This window comes from Vitis riparia, chromosome 12 (assembly GCF_004353265.1).
Source record: "Vitis riparia cultivar Riparia Gloire de Montpellier isolate 1030 chromosome 12, EGFV_Vit.rip_1.0, whole genome shotgun sequence".
Taxonomy (NCBI): domain Eukaryota; kingdom Viridiplantae; phylum Streptophyta; class Magnoliopsida; order Vitales; family Vitaceae; genus Vitis; species Vitis riparia.
Genome location: NC_048442.1, coordinates 7076641 through 7098714, shown reverse-complemented (window position 1 = coordinate 7098714; position 22074 = coordinate 7076641).

The window sequence follows — 22074 nt, the reverse complement described above, 5'->3', positions numbered from 1 at the left end:
ACCGGTTGGAGAAGGAACTATATGTTAATTCTCTAATGCGAGGAAAAGAAACAAGTGACCGGAACTCCTTTTTGTATGAGGAATCTGAGCCTAGTGATTTGAAACTCCAAGAAACACTTTTCTTTGTAAGTAAAATCAATTACTATTTTTGGTTAGTTTAAAATCGAACCTTTTTCATTCAAACATCTTTATGTTTTCTTTTAAAGTTAACCTTGAAATGAAAAGGCACCAATTCAGCTTTGAATTAATATCATTTGTGAAGTGAAAACCCATCCCAGTGAACGATCCTAGAGCCACTATGCTATAGTAGCTTTGTTTTTGCTACCCTAGCTCATGGTGTAATAGGTTATAAATTTTGTTGATTATTCCCTTAATCAAGAAGCACCAGCTGGACACAAATCAGCTGAGACACCAATTGGGCACGAATCAAATGGCGCCGCTGCCAGAGATGGTGCCAATTTACAATGATATCACCTTTCTAGAGTACTTGCTATCTTCATCACAAGTTTGGTGACTTTTCTTTTCCTTTTACTAACTCTTTTTATTTGTTTTTTTTTCTTTGTTCATATTTTAGTATACCTTTTCTTTAGTTTTTAGTCTACCTTAATTTTTTTTCTTTCTTTGAATTGTTTTTCTTTTGTTTTCTTTTGTGTTCCCTGTTTTTAATTCACAAATTGCTAGTTGTGCATGCCATGTTGAATACGAGATAGTAGAGGAAGCCATGAACTTCATGAGTTATGTGGCTGAAGTTTCAAGAGGATGGGATGAACCAAATGCTAGAGATATGGGAAGAATGACGTCTCAACCTAATGCTAAGGGTGAGATGTATATTTTGAATGACGGCATAGACATGAAGGCAAAGATTGCAGCTATGGCAAGGAGATTGGAAGAGCTAGAAATGAAGAAGATGCAAGAAGTGCAAGCCATCTCTCAAACACCATTGCAAGCTATGCCTTGTTCCATTTGTCGATCATATGAGCACTTGGTGGATGAGTGTCCTACCATTCCAATGGTGAGAGAAATGTTGGTGATTGCAACACCTACAATTCCAATTGGAGGGACCATCCAAATTTCTCTTGGAAACCACAGCCACCTTAGTATCAGCAACTTGCTTAAGCACCACAGCAAGCCTTGAACCTTGAACAAGCTATGATGAATCTTAACAAGGTCATGGAAGACTTTGTTGAAGCTAAAAAATCCATCAATGCTCAGCTCAATCAAAGAATTGACAGTATAGAGAGTTCATTGAACAAAAAGATGGATGAAGTGCAAAATGATCTATCTCAGAAGATAGATAATCTCCAAGATTCAATCTCAAGGTTTGCCAACCTCAACACAGTGCAAGAGAAAGAAAACTCTCTTTCTCAACCTTATCAAAATTCCATGAGTATCCATGAAATGGAGGCTAAGGAGGGAGAATCTTCACAAAAGAGGGAAGTCAAAAAAGTGATCACTCTGAGGAGTGGTAAAGAGGTTGATCTGCCCACATGCAAGCTAGAGCATAAGGTAGAGAGTGAAACAGAGAAAGAAAAGAGGGAGGAAATCAAAGGAAAGAAAAAGGGGAAAAACATAGAGAAAGATGGCTATGATGTTAATGAACAAAGAGAACCACAGAGGATAGTCATCAAGAAAAAATTGATGAAGAAACACATGCCTCCACCTTTTCTCCAAGCTTTGTATGGGAAAATCATTCAAAGCAATTCTCAAGTGAGACATGCAAACTTCATATGGGATCCGGGCAAGCTAAATCAGGACCAAATTTTTTGATGGACTTCGTCTTTTTAAAGACTAGCTAGTCCATATCTTTTTGTTTTGTTTTTTTTTACTTGTTTTAATTTTGATTTCAATGTTTTAATTTTGATTTCAATGTTTTAATTTTGATTTCAATGCTTTAATTTTGATTTCAATGCTTTAATTCTGATTTTTTTTTTATGTAATATAGGTTTTTGGATGATCAAAATCAAGAGGAATTGCAAAGAAATTGAAGGAAAATCGTTTGGAGCAAGAAAAGTGCAAAAACAGGGGAAAAACAGGGGTCTACGAGATTTCGCAGCCTCTTCGAAATCGGCACTTTGCTGCGAAACCATTTCGCAGCCTCAAGCCCCTCTCTGCGAAAATTTTCGTAGCTGCGAAACCAACTTTGGCACACGAGTGCCATTTCGCAGCACAGTGACCCTCATTTCGCAACTGCGAAACGGCTGCGAAATCACAAAGCGTAAAAACTCGCAATTTCACAGCCAAAGCTCCATTTCGCAGGGTATTTCACAGCTGCGAAACCAATTTTTGGCACACGAGTGCCATTTGAAGCCCCGTACACTCATTTCGCAGTTGCGAAATGGCTGCGAAACCTCCACACCTTAAAATCCTTCAGCGCGCACACCATGAACAGACATGTCACAGCCGCACCCCCATTTTGGCAACTATTGGACACATTTTGATCACTTTCCGAAGTTCATTTCATGCATACCATATATTGTTTGAAATCTTGGGAAGTCAGGAGTCCATAGCTTCAAACGGTACTCGATTTGGATTTGAAACGAAAAAGTTATGGCTGTTTGAAGATGACTGTGCAAACCATGAGCGGAAATGTCGCACCTCCATTTCGCTACTGTTGGACACATTTTTGAAGCACTTTCTGGAGCTCAAATTATGCATACCATATCTCGTTTCAAAGCTTGGGAAGTCAGAAGTCCAGCGCTTCAAATGGTATGCAATTTGGAGGTGAAATGAAGAAGTTATGGCCGTTTGAAGACGAGCGCGCAAAGCTGAGCGGGAATTTCGCAGTTGAGACGCCATTTGGAAGGGTGTTTCGCAGCTGCGAAACCACTTTTTGGCACACGAGTGCCATTTTGCAGCATAGTTCCCCTCATTTCAAAGCTATGAAATGGGCTGCAAAATTGCCCATTGGCTGCAAAAATATTTCTCCGCTCCGAAATCACCTCCAAGCTTCGAAATGGCCTTCAAATTGCGAAATTGACTTGCAAAATGGAAGGAGGTTTGTAAAAACACCTTGCAAAGCCAAGGGAAGTTTCTAAAATGCCAACAGAGCCCCACGACCATGCATATGAAGAGGAGAGCCCCGCGCACCCTGAGATCACACACATGAAACTTTTCACTCCATTTCTGACCTCCTTAAACCATCAAATCCCATAGCTACCAATTGAGAGCTCCAGTTGAGGAGACTACCAGAACAAAGGCCAAAGTCCTAATCCAATCCACTCAAGAGGCCACCATAGATGCATCAGCTCCATAGTACCTTACCATTACTTGATCATCTCTTTATTTTTTGTATTTACTTATCATATTAGTATACATAATTCCATGTTTTGATGTCTTATATTCTGGGATTGGATGTATTACTGATGATGCATCATATATAGACATCAATTCTTGTTTAAACTTGGCATTTTTCTATTTCCTCTACTCACTAACTCTTATGTTTTCTTTGAAACATGTGGTTTCTCCTATACGACTCAGACTCCATGTCACTCAGGAGGTACCACTTCCTCCCTATTTTTTAATCGCTTTTGTCACATTGAGGACAATGTTCAGCTTGGTTGGGGGGAGAGTTGAGGAAGTAAGTATTGTTAATAATGCTAAGTTATTTTGGTAATTTAGTTACTTTTTGCTTAATTTAAAAATTTTTAAAGTTTTTATTCTACTCTCCATGGTTATTAAGGAAAAATTCTCAAAAATGAAAAGGGAGAAATTGAATTTTTGTCTTTTTACTTGACTTAGTGTTTGTATTATGCTTACTAAAGTTGATGAATTGTTGAAACTTCTATTGAATTCAACCTCAGTTCTTCCACCTTAAGCTATTCACACACTGTGCACAATAGGTTCCGAGTATAAAATGAAAAACTATTTCCCTCTTGACTTAGGAAAATTTTAGACTTGGTACCTTTGACCTCATTTAATAGTGTTGGGACACCTTATAAAAGGCCAATGAGTCTTTGAAAAAAGAAAGAAAAAGAAAAATGTTTTACTTACCTTGAAACCCGAGCAAGGTCTGAGAAGTATATGGTGAAAATCTTCAAAACCTGGTGCCCTAAGCCTTCATTGGTTGGGAGTCACCGACCTCAATGCTCGTTACAAGGGTGGATAGGTGGAGTTTAACATACTGTAGGTGCTTGGGTATTAAAATTCATTCTCAAAAGTCCGGGGTAAAATCCGAGGAGTTAGTGGTTGAAAGATCCTTAAAACTTGATGCCCTAAACCTTGATTGGTTGGGAGTCATCGATGGACCCCCGTTACATGGACAATTTAAAAAAGAATGCCTTTAAGCTTTGCACTCCTACAAGAAAAAATTGTGAAAGAAAAGAGGTGCGTTCTTAGCCGATTGGAGGTTGATTAGTTTGCTAAGCTTTGAAAAGAACTAGGTTGAGGGGAGAGATTAGTTTGACATACTATATCCGGAAACTAATAAATAACACATAGATTTTTGTGAAAGAGTAAGGGTTGGACCTTTGGGAGTGGAAATTATTTTGAAGCTTAAATTTGCATAATGCCTACTCTTTATGAATTGTGACTAGGCAAATTATTTGATAGCTCCTATTGAAGTTTGAGTTTTATTTCTTTCATGTTCCATTTGAGAGTTTGATCAGTCATGCCACTTGATTATTTTTTGGAGTGATCAACATGATTTTATAAAATATTATATTATCTATTTTTCTTTATTTTTCTTTCCTTCATTGCTCAAGGACTAGCAATGTGTCAGTTGGGGGGAGTGATTACTACCCAAAAAGTGCTATTTTGCGCCTTTAATTCATTATGTTTTAAGCACTTTTGTGTAGTAGTTCTCCATTTTTATTCCAATTGGCATGTTAAGGACCTAGGAATGACTTCTAATCATATTTGTGGCTAGTTTTAGTGTTTTGACAGCTTTTTGGATCATTAAGACAAGCCAAGCAAAGGAGAGAAGCAAAGAGGAGAAAAGCAAAGAGGAAAACAGAGGACAGCAGCTGCAGTCTTCTTTCGCACTTTTGGAGCACTTTCCGAAGTCCATTTTCTACATGCTATATACCATTTCAAAGCTCAGGAAGTCAAGAATCCAACGCTTCAAACCGTGTATGATTTGGAACTGAAATGAGGAAGTTACAGCCTTTGGAAGACAACTGCATCAAGCTGAAGGAAGAATTTTGCACGGCTGCGAAATCACCCTTTTGCTGCGAAATGATTTCGCAACCATTTTGCACAGTGCTGTGGAATTTCTCCTGAAGTTTTCCGATATTTGCGACCGACTCTTTTAGATATTTTCTTCAGATATTTTTGTATAAATTTCCATTTTCTCCTTGTATTCAGCCACTCATGTAATTCCTTAGCTAGGAAGTATCCAAGGAAGGGTAAATTACCTTCCTATATAAACTCTCTTGTAAACACTAAAAAAGGGACTCTTGGGGAGCTTTTTCCAGGAGATCCATCATATAGATATATAATATATCATATATAGAATCAACGAACAAAGCACTTGCTCTATTTTTCATATATATTCTTGTTTTCTCGTTAGTTTTCTTTCTAGCCAATCAAACTCTGAGGATTTTTCCTCAGAGGATGAGAGGCTAGGCTCTTCGTATCTTGGAGTGAGGAAAGCCGGGTAAGTTTCCACATGCATAAATTGGAAGTTTTGTTGTTTTAGTTTTTAATGAAGAGAAAGTGTGACCCGTTAATGGTTTTTATCTTTTTAGTTAACTTAAAACGCCTTTAAATCACCTGGGCCAACACTTGGTAAGGCAAGTGATCTCCGTCCATGGAGATTCACTAGTTTACCCCTTGCGAGCCTCTGGGAGGTGACTTGAAGGTAGGATTTTCTAGAATTGCCAACACTTGGTAAGCTTTTGGACTCCAAGGAGACATCCATTAGTTATCTCTTGCGAGCTTGTGAAGGGAAATCCAAGGTTAAAGATCACCTTGAATGGCAAGTGCTAGGTGAGAGGTATGAGTCATTGCAAGATGCATTAGTGAGAGGGATTTAGTGTTTGAACCCATTAATGGGAAGCATCTGTACAACACCGGTTGGAGAAGGAACTATATGTTAATTCTCTAATGCGAGGAAAAGAAACAAGTGACCGGAACTCCTTTTTGTATGAGGAATCTGAGCCTAGTGTTCTGAAACTCCAAGAAACACTTTTCTTTGTAAGTAAAATCAGTTACTATTTTTGGTTAGTTTAAAACCGAACCTTTTTCATTCAAACATCTTTATGTTTTCTTTTAAAGCTAACCTTGAAATGAAAATGCACCAATTCAGCTTTGAATTAATATCATTTGTGAAGTGAAAACCCATCCTAGTGAATGATCCTAGAGCCACTATGCTATAGTAGCTTTGTCTTTGCTACCCTAGTTCATGGTGTAATAGGTTATAAATTTTGTTGATTACTCCCTCAATCAAGGAGCACCAGTTGGACACGAATCAGCTGAGACACCAATTGGGCACGAATCAATCTTGTATCCATTTGGTCCTTTGATGAATTTTCGAGTTTATACCTAAGATTCTTAAACATTAAACCAATTAGTTACTTAACCATGGTTTGTTATCATCAAAACCCGATTAGGAGAACCCTTGGACTAATACATGTTAATAGGGAAAAGAAGATAGTTTTCATGTCTTTTTAATTAAAAAAAAATGATGATTTTGGTCGTAATTTGTGAATTTATTATAATTTTTTTAAAAAAAAATAGTATTCTATTAGTTAAATCAATTTTTTTATGAAAACTTAATTTTTGGAATATAATGATAATTGTTAACCTAATCTTATAGGTGAAAAATTTTAAAATCTTGTAAAAAATAAACAAAAAGATAAGAAAATATGCAAACAAAATTCTATGCATTAGAAATTTCATAGGGTACAATTCTTTGAAGTAATACTCGTTACAAAATAATATTTTCCTTTTATTTGATCACTTTCATCATAATCCAATGGAGAATATGTTTTCACTTGCATTTGTTTTTATACTAAACTTTTATATAAGGCTTTATGTCATGTGCTCATGCAGACAACTCTTCAAAGGTGTAGAGTCGTTTGGCTTGGAGGATATATAGAAGCTCTCAATGCATACCTTATATTCTCATCTCCACTACCATATATTATATAATATATCCATGCTTTCAAGGCTTAAAGAATGTCAAGTGTTGATGTAGTCGGTCATAGACTCATCTTTCTATTGTTTAGTATTTGTGGACTCCATTATGCTTATCGTTGGTTGGGAAAAATAATTGTCTTCCTACTTCATTTGATCCCAATTGTCAATAGACTCAGGCTCAAGATTCATGTACCAATCAAAAGCACACATTTGGAGGGAATACACAAATTGTTTGACTAAGAGGTCACCCTCATGCTAGCACTGTTGCATGTTTGGATGAATTAGGCATTGCATTGCTTTGGAATTCCCTTTCCATCAAATTATTGAAAGTTTAAAGGTTAATAACCCATAAGTATTTCTAAGTTATTAATCCTCATAGTCTAAGGTTTAAAGTACATGAATATACTTCATGATAGTCCATCGTACTATGCTTTGATGGTGTTAGGTATCATGTTTTAAATTACTCATTTTAATTGGAAATCTATTAATTTTTCAATGAAAATAATTTTAATTTGGCTTGAAGTTATTTGTCACTTATATATAGATATATGTACATACACAAGTTTTTTTTAAATATTTATTATTTGAATTTTATTTTATTCATGATTTCTTTAAAATATTATTTGTTGGAATTAATTGCTACGTTGTTATTCTTCCAAAAATAATTTTTTTTGCTTAAAAAATACATTTCTTCTTATATTAAATTCGCTACTTTAAGTTAATAAAATCATTTTCTCATTTTTCTGGTTTACTTTTATTTATTTATTTTAAATTATAATATTTATCTATAATAAGATTTGTTTATAAAATATTTTTAAAAAAAAAATCATCCTCTCATTGTTTAACTTATTTTTTATTTTTACTTTTTTGTATTTATATTTTAATTTTAGTTTTATGTTTATTTTTAATATTTATTTTTCACTTCTCGATCAGAAATTTTCTTTTTTATTTACTTTAATTTTTTATTATTATTTCTTCCGCATATCCTCTTATATATATATAAGATAATAATAAAATAAGACACCATGAATAAAGTGAAGGAAAAAAATAAAATGTAAAATAAAATCAAAATCTTGGTGGAGAAGTAAGGTATAGGAGCCTAATGTCTAATGATGATGATGGATGACCCACCAAACCAGAAGGAAAGCAGAAGGTGATAATAAAAAAAAAGAAAAGTAAGAAAATAATCAATAAAGAGAAACAACTACCCTTAACTTTCTTCATCACTTTCCCGAAGGCCACCGGAAGCCACCTGCCTTCCCAATTCACAGAGCCCCTAAATTCCTAACTTTTTTCGTCACTTTCCGGAACGTCACAAGAAGCTACTTCCCTTTCCAACTCTTAAATAACAATATTTATCAATAATAAGATTTATCTATAAAATGTTAGAAAATAAATATATCAATCCAATGAATTTTATTGTTACTTTTTTTTTTTTTTTTATCTTTTAATTTTTTCTTTTATTTTTAATTTTTGTCTTTATATTTAATTTTCACTTATCGATCAAAATTTTTTATTTTCTATTTATTTTAAATTTTTTTATTTCCTTTTAAGTATTTATATATAATAATAAATAAATAAATAAAATAAGAGACCATGAATAAAGTGAAGAAAAAATAAAATAAAAAACTTGGTGAAGAAGTAAAGTGCACGAGTTTGAAGGATGAATGTAAATAGGACAAAAATAGAACAAGAGGAAAGCAAAAGGTAAAGCACAAGCAAAAGAGAAAAGTGTGAGAGGGAGAGAGAGTTGGCCCTCACTTTCCTCATCACTTTCCTAAGATGCAACTTTCACACATGTCAAAATCAATGGACTTCAATTCTGGTAGTTTTCCTTTTGACAACAGCATCTTCATCCCTTTCTCATTCATGTGACCAAGTCTGCGGTGTCATAGGCTTGTATCAGTACTTGTATCAACAATTGCAATTGTGTCTCTTGGACATGAGGTCATATATAGAGTACCGGTCTTCTTTCCACGAGCCAATACCCTAGCTCTCTTTGTAACCTTCCAAGTACCACCAACAAATAGTATTGCATGTCCTTCATCATCAAGTTGTCCAACAGAAATCAGATTCCTCCTCAGGTCAGGAATATGTCGAACCTTCTACTAATAAAATGAAGCTGACATGGCAATCAATAGGAAAATCAATGGATACTCAAATCGATCATGCATATATGAGAATCAAAACATGCATAGAGAATGACCAGAAAGAGAGTGGATGCGTACTTGGGCCATGAACGAGCAATGCACTATCATAAAAATGGGGTCAATGTACAATAAAAAAAAAAACACAAAACCTATCACATACATCGCCAAATAGAAATTAAAATTGTTCGAGGGAAAACTGGATTTTTTGAAGTTTATTTGAAAATTGGAGTCTTAGAGATTATTTGAAAACTGAAGTTTTAGATGTTATTTGAAAATCGGATTTTTAGAAATTAAATGTAAGAATGAGATTTTTAGAAATTAAATTTGAAAGAGATTGGAACCTTGAAAATTATTTGAGAGTTTGGGATTTTTTTAAGAAAAATTAAGTTACGAAAATTGCGACTTTGGGAATTAAATTTTGAAAGAAATCATAATTGAAAATTATTTGAGAAGTAGAAATTATGAAAATTGAGCTATAAAAATTGGAAATCTTGGAAATCATTTAGAGGCAGAATTTTTAGAAATAAATGAATAAAATGATAACAATAATGATAATAATAAGTAAGTAACGGAATAAATGCAAGAATTAGAATATTAGGAATTGAAAATTAAGTGCGGAAATTGGAAAATTGGAATTTCGGAGAGCTAAATTTGGAGATCGAAATTTTGAAGAATTATTTGAAGGCAAAATTTTAAGTAAATGAATAAGTGAATGGAATAATAATAATGATGAAGTAATAATGATTGGATAAATAATTGCGGAAGTTAAGATCTCGGGAATTGGAAATTGGACTTAGGGATTGGAGATTTAAAGATTTATTTAGGGATGAAATTTTAAATAAATGAACAAGTGAATAAATGAATGGAACAATAATAATAACGAAAATAATCATTAAACAAATAAATGCGAACAGTGGAATTTTTTAGATTGGAAATTAGATTTGGAAGTCAGATTTTTGAAGAGTTAACTTTAATGATTAGAATTTTTAAAATAAATGAATAAATAAATAAATTGAATTATAATAATAATGACCAAAATAATATTTAAACGAACGAAAGTGAATAGTAGAATTTTTTAGATTGAAAATTGAATTTAGAAGCCAGATTTTTGAAGAATTGAACTTTAATGATTGGAATTTAAAAAAAAATGAATAAATAAATATGGAATAATAATAATAATAATAACAAAAAATAATATTTAAACAAATGAAAGTGAATAGTGGAATTTTTTAGATTGAAAATTAAATTTGGAAGTCAAATTTTTTAATAATTGAACTTTAATGATTGGAGTTTTTACAAGAAAGAAATAAATAAATATAGAATAATAACAATAATTAACAAAATTAATATTTAAACGAATGAACGCGAATAGTAGAATTTTTTAGATTGAAAATTAAATTTGGAAGTCAGATTTTTGAAAGAATTGAACTTTAATAATTGGAATTTTTAAAAGAAATGAATAAATAAATAAATAGAATTATAATAATAATGATCAAAATAATATTTAAACGACCGAAAATGAATAGTAGAATTTTTGAGATTGAAAATTAAATTTGGAAGTCATATTTTTGAAGAATTGAACTTTAATGATTGGAATTTTTAAAGGAAATAAATAAACAAATAGATAAATAAATAAATAGAATAATAATAACTAAAATAAATAATTAAAGAAAAGAACATGAATATTAGAATTTTTGAAACTGGAAATTAAATTCGAAAGTCGGAATTTTGAAAAATTGTTTAAAAATGAAATTTTAAAACAAATAAATGAATAAATAAATAGAATAATAATAACAATAATAAATAATTAAGGAAAAGAACATGAATATTAGAATTTTTTTAGGGGAAATTAAATTCAGGAATCGGGAATTCGAAAAATTGTTTAAGGATGGAATTTTAAAATAAATAAATGAATAAACGAATAGAATAATAATAATGAAAAATAAATAATTAAAAAAATGAACGTAAATATTAGAATTTTGAAATTGGAAATTAAGTTCGGAGGTCGGAATTTTGAAATTTTGTTTAAAGATAGAATTTTAAAATAAATAAGTGAATGAATAAATAGAATAATAGTGAATATTAGAATTTTTTTGTAACGGATTTTGAAAAATTGTCTAAAGATGAAATTTTAAAATAAATAAATAGAATAATAATAACGAAAATAAATAATTAAAGAAAAGAATATGAATATTAGAATTTTTTTTTAGGGGAAATTAAATTCGGGAATTGGAATTTCAAAATTTCAAAAAAATATTTGAAAATGGGAATTTGAAAATTAAATAAATAAAGGAATTTTGAAGAATTAGATTTGAAAGAAATTGGAGTTTCTAAAATTCATTTGAAGGTGGCATTTTTAAAAAATTGAATTTGAAATATTGGGATTTTCGGAAATTTAAATTTAAAAATGTCGATCTTGGAAAATTAAATTTAAAGTTATAACGTTAAAAAAAAAAAAAAATTATTTCGATGATTAAATTTTTTTAAAAAAAATGGAGTTTCGGGAAATTGAATTTCAAGAATTAGAGTTGTGTGGACTAAATTTAGAATTAAATTTGAGAAGATTATTCCATAAATGAATACATATATATTTTTTTAAAAATAAATAAATAAATAAACAAACAAGTAAATGAATAGATAAGTAAATTTATAACTTTGGAATTTTGGGGGATTTATTTGATAACAGAGTTTTTTTTTTTTAAAGATCAAATTTTTAACTAAAAAAACAAATGAATTAAAATGGATGGCACGTGACTGCTGGGCTTGCATGCCATGCAAGCATGGAGATAGGAGAGATGACAAAAGGATCAGGTGGGGTTCAAATGCAGGTGGATGGCTGCATGTGGGCGTCATCCTTCTCTGAATTCCAAATACAAAAGAAGCAACACAGGGCCCGCTGCACCGATTCCTCTGTTTCCTACGGTTGTTTTGATTTTCACACTGCATGAATGGAAGCGGGTGGTGAGAAACAATAAGAAAAACTCAGGAGACTCCACCTCTTCTTCTCCGACATGGGCGTCAAGGTGAGTTGGCGCCGAAAATGGGGATTTTCCAAATGACTCGGCTGGAAGGAGTAAGTTGTTAACGGTGAAAAGGCAAGGTGGCGTAGTGTCAAGCGCGGCGTCAGCTACTCTAGACGAGTCCACGCTGATCCTCAACTTTTGATTCGACGACAACGCGGACTCACTCGGCACTAGCATTGTCGTAGGTTGCCTGAACAGGTTCGGAAAATGACTTAGCAATTTCACCTGGATTGCCGACGGCGGAGCTCGAAGGGCCATCGACGATCATGAAGGGGAGGGGGGGACGGGCTCTTGAGAACCAAAGGCAGAGGAAGCGAATAATTGAAGCAGCTCTTCCGAACTTCACAGTACACCGCCGTGAAACGACTGATGGTGGAATTCCTCGGTGGGAGCACCGTCGTTGGTGACAATGGAAGGCGACATGATAGGTAGATCCTCGGCAAACACCCTTCTGCTTTGCTTTCTTCAACGATCAGTCCCAGTCTTGGCACACATCCTCTTGTCCTCTTCTGCTAATAGGCGCCGTCATGGTGGCTCCCCAAAAAACAGAGTTTTCTCCACTTGAATAAGGAGTTATTGTTGAGATATTAGGAATGCTTTCCTTATATCATTATTTCCTTATATCATTTAGTGTTTAGATAATAGGAAAGTTAAGATATTATGAATATTGAGATTTTAGGAAAGTTGAGATATTAGGATATTAGTTGTTATTTCCTTATATTATTCTTTCCTTGTATCATCATTTCCCATTCTTAGAATGGTGATTACCCTCTATATATACTCTGTACATGAACGAAAGAAAGTATGAATGAAAAACTACCATTCATCAATTTGAACATGGTATCAGAGCCAGGGAACTGAAATCCTGGATATTTTATCGTAAGGCCAACAATTGCCCCTTCTTTGCGAGAGAAAAAAAAAATGAGTGAAAAAAGTACTATTGTTTTTCAATCTGAAGGTACTTTCAATCCAGGAATTATTTTGACTGAATCAAACTATGACGTTTGGTCACAACTCGTGGAGATGCATATTGCCGAACGGGAAAAACTTTCCTACATCCGAGGTAAGACAAATCTACCAAAAGAGTCAGAAGATGGATATGAAAAATGGTATGCTGAGAATCAAAAGGTGAAGAGATGGTTGTTAATGTCCATGAGTTCAGAAATTATGAAGCGTTACTTACGCTTACCCACCGCTCAAGAAATTTGGAGTGCATTATCAAAGGCCTTCTATGATGGAAGTGATGAATTACAAGTTTTCACTTTGAATCAAAAAGCCTTCACTGCCAAACAAAACGGTAGGTCTCTTTCTGAATATTATGGAGAGTTAACTGAACTTTTTTGCGAATTGGATCATCGGGATAAGGTAGTCATGAAAGACCCTGAAGACATTGCAGCATACCGGAAATCCATTGAACGACAACAGGTGCACATCTTTCTTGCTGGATTGGGTGGTGACTTTGAGCAAGTTCGAGGAGAGATTCTACGCAAAGATCTTCTTCCCGATTTGGAATAATGCTATGCACTGATTTGATGAGAGGCAGTACGTCATGCTAGTATGAAAGCAGAATCTAACAACCCTGACACCTCAGATATGGTAGTCCGACAACAATTAACCCGAAATTGGCAGGACCAATCCAAGACCAACCATCCTAAGACAGACCCTAATATTGATAAGTCAACCTTCAAATGCACTCACTACAATAAGACTGGTCATACCAAGAGTCGTTGCTTTGAAATTGTGGGATATCCAGACTGGTGGGATCACAATCGTGATCAACGGAATAAGGATTCCAAGAAAACCTCGACTGCAGCTATTGCCGAAATAAAAACAGAGGCTAATGTTGATGAGAAAGCCTCTGCATTGATAGTCACTACAGATTATGGTGGACATCCAAACAAGATAGACGATTGGTTTTGGTATTAAGCGGGGAAAACTCTATTATTTGGACTTGCGGTCAAAGGATTCAAATAAGTTGTGACAAGCCTTGATGGCAGATGGATCTTATTGGGGAGAAGCAATCACATCTGCCGTATACTTGATCAATCGGGTACCTTCTAGCTCAATTAACTTTCAAACACCTCTCCAAGCTCTTACTAATGTCATAGTTGCCCCAACCGTCCCAAATCTACCTCCTCGTGTTTTTGGTTGCGTGGCATTTGTGCATCTACACAAGCACCAATGCACTAAGTTAACTTCCCATGCATTGCAATGTGTGTTTGTTGGATATGCATTGCACAAAAAGGGATATCGATGTTACCATCCTCCAACTCGACAAATGTATATTACAATGGATGTGGTGTTTCATGAAAATTCGATGTATTTTTCATCTGAGTCTGAATTTCAAGGGAAGTGCCATAAGGAAATTCAGACTCTTGATTATGATTATCATATCTCTAAGGAAGATGAATCTGGACAATCTGAACTAGTGAACCAGGAAGTGGGTGAGTTGGATATGAGTGGTCGACAATTTGGGTCCGAAGATGTCTTCACGAAATACCAAACCAATCGTCGTCTGTTGAGGGTGTTCTTAATTTGGAACCTGATCCATTCATGAAACGATTACCATATTGTCATAATAGAGGTATTCCTAAACCCACATATGAACCTGGTTTGTCTACCAAAATCAAATATCCCATGAGCAACTATATGTCTAACCATCATTTGTCTGAATCAAATAAGTCATTTGTAAATCAATTATCTACTGTAGTTATTCCTAACAGTGTGCAGGAAGCCTTAGTTGATCCAAGGTGGAAAGCAAGATTAATTAGCCGATATCCTCACCAAAGATGTCTCAAGTCAAGTATTCTCAAAATTTTTTAGACAAGTTGGGCATGTGTGACATCTATGCACCAACTTGAGGGGGAGTGTTGAGATATTAGGAATGCTTTCCTTATATCATTATTTCCTTATATCATTTAGTGTTTAGATATTAGGAAAGTTAAGATATTATGAATATTGAGATATTAGGAATATTGAGATATTAGGAAAGTTGAGATATTAGGATATTAGTTGTTATTTCCTTATATTATTCTTTCCTTGTATCATCATTTCCCATTCTTAGAATGGTGATTACCCTCTATATATACTTTGTACATGAACGAAAGAAAGTATGAATGAAAAACTACCATTCATCAATTTGAACAGTTATCTCCATGGTTTTTTCAACTTAAGCAAGAGCATCTCTGAGCACTCCAATGTAACCTATATGGCTCTCAAACATCCAGAAATTTCTTATAGTACGAAAAAAAATGGATCTCATGGTGCTCTCCCGGAAACACCTCAACCAAGATGGCCAACTTCAAACGCGACACCCAACACTCCAAAAATACCCGAAACAGAGGAGAACGGGAAGAAAAACAGAGCATGTTTAAATGAAAATAATACTAATAAACCTAGCTCCATTTCATAAAGATTAACGGGCTGGATATAGGTAGAATCAAAAGGGAACACGAGCAATGATTTTTGATACATCAAGTTAAGGGAAGGAGCAGAGCATCAGATGTTCACAAGAGAAGACAAAAACTCCAAAATAAAACCAAAACAGAGCATGCATATAAAGAGTAGATCCAACAAAGCAAACGAGTGGCCCTTGATGTCCACACCAATCAACAAATCAATGCCCCAAAAGACTGCTAAAAATGAGAATCAATGAGAAAATAATAAACTATAGAAGTCGTACCTGGAAAGCTTCCTCTCAAGCGAAAGCTCGCCTGACTTCAAGCTCTGTTTCACGCTCTCTTCGGAAAAATGCTCAGCTCAACATCTCTTTCCTCTTCCCTTCCATCCAGCTTTCTCTCCAAGCTAACACAGAAAAACGCCATCCTAAAAAAAAATAAAAAATCCCCTCTTCCTCTTTTCCCCCCCTCACGCTTTTTAGACTCTACTGTCGAATTCTCAGCTCTCCCCCCGTGTTCCTCCATCAGCAAGCATGGCCTCCTCCATGCAGCTGGTTTTCTTGCATGGGGAGCCCCCCCCCCCCTCTCCCGGGGGAAAGTCCCTTCCACAAATGTAATGAAAAGGAAAAGTGGCAACTCTCCCGGGCCCCTCACCACAAAAGGGGTTCACAACAAGATATAGTTTTAGACACCTATAATAGTGTCTAAATGTATAGTTTTAAACACTTTAAGTATGCTCAGAAGTATAGGCCGGACATTTATAAAACATCCCATCATGCAACACAAACAATATTCACAATACCTCTTTCTTCCAACTCTATAAGTACAAAAAGAAATATAAAAGATATCATAAAAAGCATACATTTGCACTTGTACCATTATTAGAGATGATTATTTGCTTGTCCAATATCGATAAGAAACATAACTTTCTTGATAACTTATGTTAGAATTATAGAGAGATTAGAAGAAGAGAAGTGAAGAAAAAAGAAGATGGTGGTTTGAGAATTTCATCAAAGGGTGTTTTTATCCTAAAAATATATATTATTTAGGTGGATTTAAAGATCAATTTGGTGGATGCAAATATAGGTTATGGAGTTTTTTTACAAAAAAAATATCCATTAATAAAAAGATTAAAATACCCTTGCAAATCAATATGCATCCACATTCTTCCTTTCCTTTATCAATTTCTTTTCTTCCAATCTCTCCACTACCTTAACAAATTAAAATAAAATTTTTTACAAATAAATGGTTTAAATTTTTTAAAATTTGAAAATTTAAAAATACATAATTTTATTCAAATCCAAAACTTTTAATAAATTAAAAATAAAAACAAATTTAAGCTTTTAAATTAACTTCTGATTTGACTTTCAAGGTCAACACTCCCACATCATTCTATTCTTTAGACTTTTTTTCCCACTTTGTTATATGTTTCTCATGTCTAATTATGTCTAAATTAATTCTAAATATTTTCTAATTATTTTACCAAAAAAAATTATATAAGTAATAAAATCTAAAATTTTTCATGTAGAACAAAGTTTATATTATTGTATGGATTTTATAAAAATATATTGAAATTAACTTTCAACTTATATCAAACAACTTTTTATGATAAAGAAGCTTAGGTTTGGAGAGGATAAAAAAAAATGGAAAAGGATAATTGAAAAATAATAAATGGATTAATAGGACTTATATTTTGAGGTGGATATGTACATAGCTTTATTAGATGTTTGGTGCCCCTATTTTTAAGTATTCTGGCCTACAACCCTAAAACCCAAAGTAATTCTTACCAAAATCCCAAAAAAAAAAAAAAGGCCCTTAAAGTGACCTCTCATTATTTTCAATTTTTTTTTTTTTTATAATCTTTTCAACTCTACAAACTCTCATTTTGAACATGCACTTTTTAATTAATTAATTTTTTCTACTTTAGAACTCACTCATCTTCCTAAATACAAAAACTAATTATAAAATAAAAACTAATTCAACAATTTAACTTCAACATCTTTTTTTTAATACTTCCTTTTCATATAATATTCCTTACTAACAAAAACTAATTATAATTAAATGACTCTAATTTGATATATATAAATATTAAGATACAAATTCCTATAAACTTACCCTTTAACCACTTGAGTCCAACAAGTGTTTGATTTACAAAATTTATAGTTCTTAAAGATGTTAAACTAATTTAAAAAGTATCAAATGGTAATAAATAAGAATTAGAGAAAAACCATTCAAATAAAGAGATTTCATCTATAATACAAAGTAAAATCCAAAATAGAAATGTGAAGAAAAAAATTATCATTGACTCTTGACTCTTGCCAAACCAATCCCACTACCATCCAATGCTAAATTGTCTAACAAATGGGAATTTAAAACATAAAAGAGAATCATTGACTCTTGACTCTCTACCATCCAATGCTGAATTGTCTAACAAATGGAAATTGAAAGCATAGAAGAGAATCATTGACTCTTGACTCTTGCCAAATCAATCCCACTACCATCTAACAAATGGGAATTGAAAGCATAGAAGAGAATCATTGACTCTACTTACCCCATTATCTTAAAAGTGTTGCCCCTCCCCTCCTTTCATGAAGTTTCTTAGAAATTTCAAACTTCTTTATCATATAAAGTATAAAAAAGAATCATTCTTATAGCCATTCGCATGTGTTTCAAGAAAAATGAAGTTATTTTGGCCCCAAGAACTACAGAAATAAAATTTTGTTAAGATTTTTAAAATATAAAAATAAAATTTTTTAAATAAGAGTATTTTATATAATTTTTTTTTTCATATTTTCTAAAATTAAATATTCAATTTTTAATTATATGAAAAGATGGAGACGCTCCAAAAAAGAAAAATAATGTCTTGCAATTAGATATCTACTTCAAAATAATCCGAATGCTTCTTAATCCACTTGTGTGGTTAACATTCCATTAAAATTATACCAAATGTATTTAAATCTACTTACATTTATTTATTTAAAATTATTCAAAGCATCTCAATCCATTATTCATTTTTTTTTTTTGAAAAAAATAAAATTTGAATCACGTTTCTAGAAAAGAATTATTAACATATATTGATTTTCTTATAAATAATTTTTATTAAATTTAAAACTTGTTTTTACTTAAACTTTAAATAGGTTTGTATGCTCGTGTTTTTTTTTCTAATTAAATGAGTTCATTTTTATAATATGGGAATGCCTACTTGAACTCAATATTTTATTTACTTCCTTTTTTTTAACTTTATTTTAGTAAATGCATCCTTGATCAACAATTTGATGATTTTCTTAAAATCAAATAGTGAAGATAATATTTTGATAATTAAAAAAGAATTGACTTGCTACATCACTCATATGAAATATTAATTTATATTTTGAAGTATTTAATTTGGCATTATATTCAATTTATCATAATAAGATTGTTTTTTACTCAATAATTTATGTAGAATAATAAATAAATCTAGGAGCACTTTATTAAAAATCAGTTTTAATAGAAAAATATAAGTTGGATATTCATTTTAATTAAAATAAAATTATAATTTGATTTAATTGGAAAATTAAATTTTTGCTAGTTAATTTAATTTTAATTTGTAATTCATGTAAATAGGGAAAAGAAGATAGTTTTCATGTCTTTTTAATTAAAAAAAATGATGATTTTGGTCGTAATTTGAGAATTTATTTTAATTTTTAAAAAGAAAATAGTATTCTATTAGTTAAATCAATTTTTTTATGAAAACTTAATTTTTGGAATATAATGATAATTGTTAACCTAATCTTATAGGTGCAAAATTAAAAAATCTTGTAAAAAATAAACAAAAAGATAAGAAAATATGCAAACAAAATTGTATGTATTAGAAATTTCATGGGGTACAATTCTTTGAAGTAATACTTATTACAAAAGAATATTTTCCTTTTATTCGATCACTTTCATTACAATCCAATGGATAACATGTTTTCACTTGCATTTGTTTTTATACTAAGCTTTTATATAAGACTTTATGTCATGTGCTCATGTGGACAACTCTTCAAAAGTGCAGAGTCGGTTGCCTTGGAGGATATATAGAAGCTCTCAATGCATGCCTTATATGCTCATCTCTACTGCTATATATCATATAATATATTCATGCTTTCAAGGTTTAAAGAATGTCAAGAGTTGATGCAGTCAATCATAGACTCATCTTTCCACTATTTGGTATTTTTGGACTCCATTATGCTTATCGTTGGTTGGGAAAAATAATTGTCTATTTGCTTCATTTGATCCCAACTGTCAATAGGCTCGGGCTCAAGATTTATGTACCAATAAAAAGCACACATTTGGAGGGAATATACAAATTGTTTGACTAAGAGGTCACCCTCATGCTAGCATTGTTGCATGTTTGGATGAATTAGGTATTGCATTGCTTTGGAATTCACTTTCTATCAAATTATTGAAAATTTAAAGGTTAATAACCCATAAGTATTTGTAAGTTATTAATCCTCATAGTTTAAGGTTTAAAGTACATGAATATACTTCATGATAGTCCATCGTACTATGCTTTGATGGTGTTAGGTATCATGTTTTAAATTACTCATTTTAATTGGAAATCTATTAGTTTTTCAATGAAAATAATTTTAATTTGGCTTGAAGTTATTTGTCACTTATATATAAGATATATGTGCATACACAAGTTTTTTTTAATATTTATTATTTGAATTTTATTTTATTCATGATTTCTTTAAAATATTATTTGTTGGATATATATATATATATATATATATATATATATATATATATATATATATATATATATATATATATAAGGTGCAGGAGCCTAATGTGTAATGATGATGATGGATGACCCACCAAACCAGAAGAAAAGCAAAAGGTGAGAAAAGAATCAATAAAGAGAAACAACAACCCTTCAACTTTCTTCATCACTTTCCTGAAAGTCATTGGAACCTGCCTTCCTAATTCACAGAGCCCCTAAGTTCCTAACTTTTCTTGTCACTTTCCGGAAGGTCACGAGAAGCCACTTGCCTTCCCAACTCTTTAGATATAGATAAATGATAATATTTATCAATAATAAGATTTATCTATGAAATATTAGAAAATAAATATATTGAATTTTATTTTTACTTTTTTTTTTTACATATTTATCTTTTAATTTTTGCTTTTATTTTTTATTTTTAGTCTTTATATTTATTTTTCACTTCTCAGTCAAAATTTTTATTTTCTATTTATTTTAAAATTTTATTTTTATTTCTTTTTTAAATACTTACATATAATAATAAATAAATAAATAAAATAAAATAGGAAATCATGAATAAAGTGAAGAAAAAATAAAATAAAAAACTTGGTGGAGAAGTAAAGTGCACGAGTTTGAAGGATGAATGTAAATAGGAGAAAAAGAGAACAAGAGAAAAGCAAAAGGTAATAAGAAAAAGAGAAAAGTGAGAGAGGGAGAGAGAATTGGCCCTCACTTTCCTCATCACTTTGCAAAGGTTACAGCCTTACAGGAAGCCATCTGCCTTGGAATCGGATGAAATCACTAGATTGCCATCAATATTCTGATCTTCCATTAGATGAAAGGATGGCAATGTAGTAAATATATAAAGAAAATAAAATAAAATAAAAATAATAACAAAATTTATCGCGTATAATATTAAACAAAATAAATAAAAGATAATAGTAAGATAGGAGAGCATAAATATAATGAAGAAAAAAATATTAAATAAAATAAAAAACTTGGTGGTATCCCACTTGAAAATAGAAGAAAAACGAAGGTGATAAGAAAAAAAAATAAAAGTGAGAAAAGAATCTCTAAGTCAATAGAGAGAGAGCTGCCCCTAATTTTCTTTATCGCTGTCTTCCCAATTTTTTATATTGTAATATCCTTTTCATACTGTAACTACTTTCACGTGCTTTCCTATACATATAGGATGTTTTGTAAAGTTTTTTCTTTTTTCAATTTATTTATTGGATTGATATTCATGTGAAAATTCATTTTATTTAAGAAAAATAATAATTTTACTGATTTTTTTTTTTAAATTGAACTCTCTTAAATCATTCATAAAATGAATTAATTTTTTAATAAAAGTAATTTTAATTTAGATTTAAATTATTTCTCAATTATATTTAGATATATGCATATAAAAAAAAGATTATTTTCTAATATTTAATATTTAAAATTTTATTTTAATAATAATCTCTTTAGAATATTATCACCATTCTTATTAGAATTAATGGTTACATTTTTATTCTTCCCTCTTCCAATATAAATGGATTACTTCAAGTTAATAAAATCATTTCCTTTTATTTTAGTTTATTTTTATTTATTTATTATAAATTATAATATTATCAATAATAAGATTTATCTATAAAATAATATATCAATCCATTCCTCTTTCTTTTAACATATTTTCATTTTCATATCGTGGGCGTTTCTGTCTA